Below are 7,506 nucleotides of genomic sequence, written 5' to 3'. Positions count from 1 at the left end.
GCTGGGCGCCTGTGTGTGTGTGCCCAAGATCCCGAGAGGAGAATGGAGGAGAAGGGATTGTGGCATGGCCATCCCCCCTGAGGGGTGATTTCTCGCTTTCTGTTTCTCTCTCTCTCTTTCTCTCTCTTTGTCTCATGAGCGAGCGCACGCACGCTACAGTAAAAACTCACACACACACACACACCCAAAAAACAAAAAACAAACAAACAAAAAACAACAACAAAAAAAACCAATTCAGTCAAATGCTGGGTCATAAGGAGATCTGTTTGAGGAATGGTCAGATGAGAAACCAGGAATGGGGTTAGAAGGAATCAGGATAAGGCATGTGGCACAGGCAGGGACCTGAAAATAAACAGCCACTGTGGTGCACGCTGCCTGCCTGGCCTGCTCCAGTCTCCACCACAGCCGCCTCGGGCTGCCCAGAGCGAACAAAGATCTGACTGCAGCCATGAGCAACAATGAGTGCTTCAAGTGTGGACGCTCTGGCCCCTGGGCCCGGGAGTGCCCGACAGACATCTGTTATCGCTGTGGTGAGTCTGGTCATCTTGCCAAGGATTGTGATCTTCAGGAGGATGCTGAAGCCTGCTATAACTGTGGTAGAGGTGGCCACATCGCCAAGGACTGCGAGGAGCGAGCGAGAGCAGTGCTGCTGCAACTGTGGCAAGCCAGGCCATCTGGCTCGTGACTGCGGATGAGCAGAAGTGCTACTCTTGTGGAGAATTTGGACATATTCAAAAAGACTGCACCAATGTGAAGTGCTACAGGTGTGGCGAGACTGGTCACGTAGCGATCAACTGCAGCAAGATGAGAGAAGTCAACTGTTATCGCTGTGGCAAGTCGGGGAACCTGGCTCCGGGAATGCACTACTGAGGCTACAGCCTAATTCTTTTCCTTTGTCACTCCTCCTTTTTCTGGTTGATGGTTGTATTATTTTCTCTGAATCCTCTTCACTGGCCTAAGGTTGGCAGATAGAGGCTACTCCCAGGCCAGTGAGCTTTACTTGCCGTGTAAACGGAGGAAAGGGGTGGAAAGAAACGATTTTCTGCATTTAACTACAAAAAAAAGTTTATGTTTAGTTTGGTAGAGGTGTTATGTATAATGTGTTGTTAAAGAACCCCCTTTCCACGCCACTGGTGAATAGGGATTGACGAATGGGAAGAGTTGAGTCAGATCAGTAAACCCATTATGGGGTTCTTGAATATGTTCCCATGTAGGAGGTAAAACCAATTCTGGAAGTGTCTATGAACTTCCATAAATAACTTTAATTTTAGCATAATGATGGCCTTGGATTGTCTGACCTCAGTAGCTATTAAATAACATCAAGTAACATCTGTATCAGGCCCTACATAGAACATACAGTTGAGTGGAAGTAAACAAAATAAAAAGACAAACGTGTGTTCATGGCTATGCGAGAGAAATTGGGATAAAAGCCTAAGAAATAGCTTCACCCCAGCGTTGATGCTGGGCATGTAGATGGTGATGGCAAAGGTTCAGAACACATTTTTTTTCAAAGACAAAATCTAAAACACAGAGTAACATCGATGCTCAGAGTTAGCAAAATTTGGAGCTATTCAGGAATTGCAGAGAATTGCATTTTCACAGAAATCAAGATGTTATTTTTGTATACTATATCACTTAGACAACTGTGTTTCATTTGCTGTAATCAGTTTTTAAAAGGCAGATAGAAAAAGCAACTGAAGTTCTAGAAAATAGAAATGTAATGTTAAACTATTCAATAAAGCTGGAGGAGGAAGGGGGAAAAAAAAAACAGAAGGAATTAGGATAATTACCCAGGAGAAAGGAATCGACTCTGTTGACTTTAACGAGGAATGATTTGCATGTGCGTGTATCTCATACCTATAAATACTGAAAGCATATTGAACTTTTCAAGAGTTTGATGATACTTTTTCAAGACAATTTTTTTTTTAAAGAGAGATTTTTGCTATAGGGTGTGTGCACTCACTTGGAGAGACAGAAAACAAGGGACCAGCAGTTAGCGTAATGGCTATGTCGCTGGACTCCCATGTAGTCGACCGCGGTTCAAGTCCCAAACCCAGTGGCTTACACTCACGTTGGGCGCGGGTGTGTGCTTGCCCAAGATCCCAAGAGGAGAATGGAGGAGAAGAGATTGCGGCGTGGCCATCCCCCCCTGGGGGGTGATTTCTTGCTTTCTATCTCTCTGTCTCTCTCTGTCTGGCGAGCGCACACACCCTATAGAAAAAAAACTCTCCAAAAAACAACAACAACAACAACAACAACAAAACAAAAAAAAGAGAGACAGAAAACAAGAAATCCCCCTCCCCCCCCAGGAGAGATGGCAATGATGCTTCAATCCCTTGTCTTCCATTCTCCTCCATTATGCTTTTGAGATTTTGGGTATGCAAAAATATGTGCCTAGCGTGTTTCAGGCTTTCGGGTCCAGGACTTGAATTGTGGTCCGCCAGTGGGAGTCCAGCGACGTAACCATTACATCATCTGCTGGTCCCTTGGTTGTCTTCTGGTAACTGGTTACAGAAGAAAACTCCCTTCTTTTCCAGCTTCTGCCTCTCATTTCATTAACCATGAGAAGCAGCAGCCAGATTTAGCTGGCCAATAGCAGTTGCAGTCCCATATCTGGCAGCTTGAAAACCATGCTGGCATTTGTGCATATGTGCTCAAAAATCCTAAAACAAAGGAGAAATGGAAGAGAAGACTTTGCAGTGTGACCATCCCCCACGGGTGGGGGGTGTCTTTCTCACTTCTCTCTTTCTGTCTCTCTGCAGCAAGCACACATACCATTTGGCAAATTAAAACAAAAAAGAACAAAAAAATTACAAGTGGAAACATGGGTATTATATATTCCAAGCATAGGTTAGGCACAAAAACATGATATTTACAAATGTGTATGTAACTAAACAGATGATTAAATAGAAATATAGACATTCATAGAAATCATTAATTCATTAAACTTCAATTAGCGATTTAATAGCAGCATGTTATATCTGTATGTCTATAACGAATAGCAAAAGAAAGAACATTAATGATTTACTGTATCTAAGCAAATAAATGTATGTATTAAACAAGTTATTGCCAGAGGATACATGTGCTTACTAGAGAGAGAGAGAGAGAGAGAGAGAGAGAGAGAGAGAAAACACCCTCTAACAGGATGTGGTCATGTTGCAATCCTTTTTCCTTCATTTCTCTGTCATGATTTGGGGCATGCACACACATGTGCTCAGTATATTTTTCAAGCCAAGAAGACCAGGATTCAAATCTCAGTCAGTGGTGGGATCTGGCTCCCAATTCACAGCAGTTAACAATGCATTCCAGAACTGGCCCCATCTAATTTTTTAAAAAAATTCTTTTATTTATTACTTCCCAAGAGAGGGAGAGAGAAAGAGGGAGAGGCAGACACCCTCAATAGGAATTTTATACGATGATCTACTCCAGCATTATCCAGGCTTAGAACATAGGGGTGGCCCCAATCTTGGACTGGATCACAGGTACAGCATGGATCACAGGTACACACACCCAGTGTGCATGGGGAGAATCAGGACAGATTCTTAGCCATTTCCCATGTGGCCTCAGCATCTAAGATCATGGCATGATGCTGGCCCACTAGGGTTGACCTGAACATGTAATATTAAATTGAACCTTGATCCAAAATATAAAGACTTTGCATTCTATTGTAGCACACATATTAGCATCTATCAGACATGAATGTAATAGACTGGCCATAGACAAAATTTAGAAAAAAAAATAGTGCACATATACTACAGGTGATTACATCACTAAAATAAAAATAAAAACAAAACTACACAATTGAAAGCCAAGATGGTTTAATCAAAATGTTACAGTAAAAAGCATCGCCACTAGAGCAGTGAACACTATGAATGATAAACGTAGTCAAGAGCAGGGAATCAACCCAAATATCCAAGAGCAGATGAATGAATTGAAAAGAGTGTAGCACATATACACTATGCAATACTACTCAGCCATAAAAACCAATGAGACCCTGGCATTTGATAGAAAGTGGAGGGATATAAAAGATTTAAAGCTAAGCAAAGCAAGCCAGACTGTGAAAGAGAGGCACTGTATGTTCCCACTTAATATGGACTGAATGTCTGCACTCTATGGCAGAAACTGAAAGCCTGGAAGGCATAAAAGCATGGAAAGCAACTGTAAGCAATTATGGATACCAGAGACAGTATGAAAGAAAGGGAGGAAATTGGTGGGGAGTGTGGGGGGGATCAAGGGACAAGAAATATTCAATGGAGAAAAACATTAAAAATTGTTGATGAAATGTGCATGGTAATTTCTGTGACTGGACTTATATACAGAGTATTCATACTGGGAAAATGCATTTTCATTGTCACAAAGTTATACAGTGAATGAATGTAAAAAAAGAAAAAAGTAGTCAAGGGCACAGAATAGGCTACAGCTGGTATCTGAAGGAATGAGTAACTTTAGAAACACAAGCTTGAAAGTGAAAGGGTTTAAAAAAGAATAACTTCTGAACTGAATTGTGTTCTCTCCCTCCCAATTCACATTTGAATCACTGAACCCTGGTTTCACAGAATGTGACTGTGTATGGATACAGGACCATTAATGAAATAATTAATTGAAATTGACGAACCTATTCCATTCTGATTGGTCTCTTTAGGAGGAAGAGAAAACAAGGACATGTGCTCAGAGAGAACAGGCCACATTAGGACACAAGAAAGCGTTCATCTGCAGGCAGAGAGGCCTCAGGAGGAGCATTCCTGGGGACACCCTGACACTGTCGCTTATAGACTCCAGAACTGTGAGAAACTAAATTTCTATTGCTTAAATCATTTAGTGTCTAATATGTATGGCAACCATAGCAAACTAATATACCAAATGTTTGACCTCTAAATCAAGAGAAAAAATAAAAACAAAAGCAAAATCAGAAATAAACTGATATTTCAATTTGTTACAAATTAATAAGATATTTAAAAAGAATTATTTTATTTATGTTTATTTGTTTTATTTATTTATTTTAATTTGACCAGAGAAAGATAGAGAGAGAGGGAGAGAGAGAAAGAGGGAGAGAGAGAGAGAGAGGGAGAGAGAGAGAGAGAAAGCAAGCCACCAGGTCTGGGACTTGTACTGAGTACTGAGGTCAGCCATGTGATAGTCCAGTGCCCTTAACCACCACGCCACTTGCTGGCCCAATAAGAGATTAAGAAAGTAAAAAAAAAAAAAAAAAAAAGAAAATAACATTTTATTTGAGATACATATATTAAATAACTATTGAAGTCAAATCAAAGCAGTAAAGAGAAACATTAGGAGCTAGCAGATGGCAGTGTGGTAAAGGTGTTGGACTTCAACAGGATCAACTGTGGCTTAAGACCTGTCACCTTGGGGCCAGCAAGTGGTGAGGTGGTTAAGTCACTGAACTCCTCCTACATGGCCAACAAGGTCTGAGTCCTGGACCTGGTGGTTTGCTTTCTCACTTTCCCTTTTTCTCTATCACTCTCTGGTCAAAATTGAAAAATGATAATAAATTAAAACAAATACATCTTTAAAAACAAACAAAGACCTGGCACCTTGAAAAGTCACACTTGATGCGTGTGCATGTGTGCCCCAAATCCCAGAGGAAAATGAAAGAAAAGGGATTGTAGCATGGCCAAACCCTCTGGAGAATTTCCCACTTTTTTGCTCACCCTATCTTCTTTGTCTTTGACAAGCACACACACACTTTGTGAAAAAACTTTAAAAAATATATGAAAAAGGGAACTAGAAGTTAGCGTAATGGCTATGTCGCTGGACTCCCACGTAGTCGACCGTGGTTGGCATTCCGGACCCGGTGGCTTAAAACTCACGCCGGGCATGTGTGCGTGCGTGCCCAGGATCCCGAGAGGAGAATGGAGAAGGGATTGCGGTGTGACCATCCCCCCTGGGGGGTGATTTCTCGCTTTCTTTCTCTATGTCTCTCTCTGTCTGTCTGGCGAGCGCATGCACCCTATAGCGAAAACCTCTCCAAAAAAAAAAAAAAAAAAAGAAAAAATGACACTGCTGTTATGGTTTGGATTGTGGTTTGTCAACCCTTGGTTTCATGTTCTCGAATCTGGTTTTAGGGGGAAGGGATTGAATGTTTCCTGGAAATTTATATGTTGAGTTGTATCAGTTATATTGTAATGATATAAAATAAAAATTTATAGAAATAAACATCTCTCTCTCTCTCTATATATATATATCTTAAAAATTTGCCTAAAAAATCAGGTGTTATACATCAAGGAAATGGAAAATGAAGAATTAATTAAGTCCTAAGTGGGCAGAGTGAGGGAATTAACAAATGTAAGAACAGAACAGAAATGATAAAATACAGGCTAGAAATTTAATAGAACTGGGACCAGCAGTTAGTGTAATGGCCATGTCGCTGGACTCCCACGTAGTCGACCGAGGTTCGAGTCCCGGACCTGGTGGCTTAAACTCAAGCCGGGCGCGTGTGCTTGTGTGCCCAAGATCCCAAGAAGAGAATGGAGGAGAAGGGATTGTGGCGTGGCCATCCCCGCTGGGGGGTGATTTCTCACTTTCCATCTCTCTGTCTCTCTCTGTCTTTCTGGCGAGCACACGCGCCCTATCGCAAAAACCTCTCCAAAAAAAAAAAAAAAAAAGAAGTTTAATAAAACTCATCAATTTAACTACAGTCTGGTGGATTTAATATTCAGTTTTTTAAAAAAAGAATTATTTTATTTAACTTTATTTATTCATTTATTTATTTATTTGACATATTAATTTGGCCAGAAGGAACAGATTGAGAGTAAGAGAGAGAGAGAAAGCAAGAAAGGAAGCCACCAGGTCTGGGACTCAAACTGTGGTTGGCCATATGGGAGTCCAGCACCCTTAACCACTAACCACCTGCTGGCCCCAATATTCAGTTTTATAATACAAATTAATTATGGAGGTTTATTTATTTATTTATTAAGAATACATATTTTATATATCACATCCAAGAAACATATTTTTGTGTATGGGACATAGATCACTTACATTATGAAGAGAATATGTATAGTTTATAGTATTAAATACCACAGTTGCATGTCTTCTAGCCTAAATTGTGTACTTCACTCAGTAATCAACTCTCTCTTTGAACCAAGCAAAATAAAATACACAGCAAACAGTACACCTACCATACAAGTATTTCACTATTCACTAAACAAATCTGTGATATCTTCCAGTTTACATTCATGAATTCTTTGTCAGTAATAGTAGCAGTAATGGTATTTTCAACAATGCAAAATGAATCTAAAATTTCTTCATTGAGAGAAAATAATACATACTACACAGTGGTTCTCAATTGTAAATTTAATATTAAGACTCATTTGGCCAGATTTTTAAATAAATATGATTTTTAAATGTGTTCAAATTTTATGTAGATCATTAATATTACTTCCTATTTAAAATGGTAGTTTATCTTTTCTTTCTTTTTTTGAAGAGGTTTTTGCTATAGGGCGCGTGCTCTTGGTAGACAGAGAGAGAGAGACAGAAAGTCAGAAATCA

The 7,506-nt window shown here is 40.1% G+C and overlaps 1 pseudogene; it reads left to right on the top strand.

The window, feature by feature from the left end:
• Nucleotides 1-423: 423 nt before the first annotated feature.
• On the top strand, nucleotides 424-883 carry LOC102497419 (cellular nucleic acid-binding protein pseudogene; annotated as a pseudogene).
• Nucleotides 884-7,506: the final 6,623 nt, after the last annotated feature.

The sequence above is a fragment of the Tupaia chinensis genome, unplaced genomic scaffold, assembly GCF_000334495.1.
Source record: "Tupaia chinensis unplaced genomic scaffold, TupChi_1.0 Scaffold000365_1, whole genome shotgun sequence".
NCBI classification, from domain to species: domain Eukaryota; kingdom Metazoa; phylum Chordata; class Mammalia; order Scandentia; family Tupaiidae; genus Tupaia; species Tupaia belangeri.
This window is presented reverse-complemented; position numbering and strand designations above follow the sequence as displayed.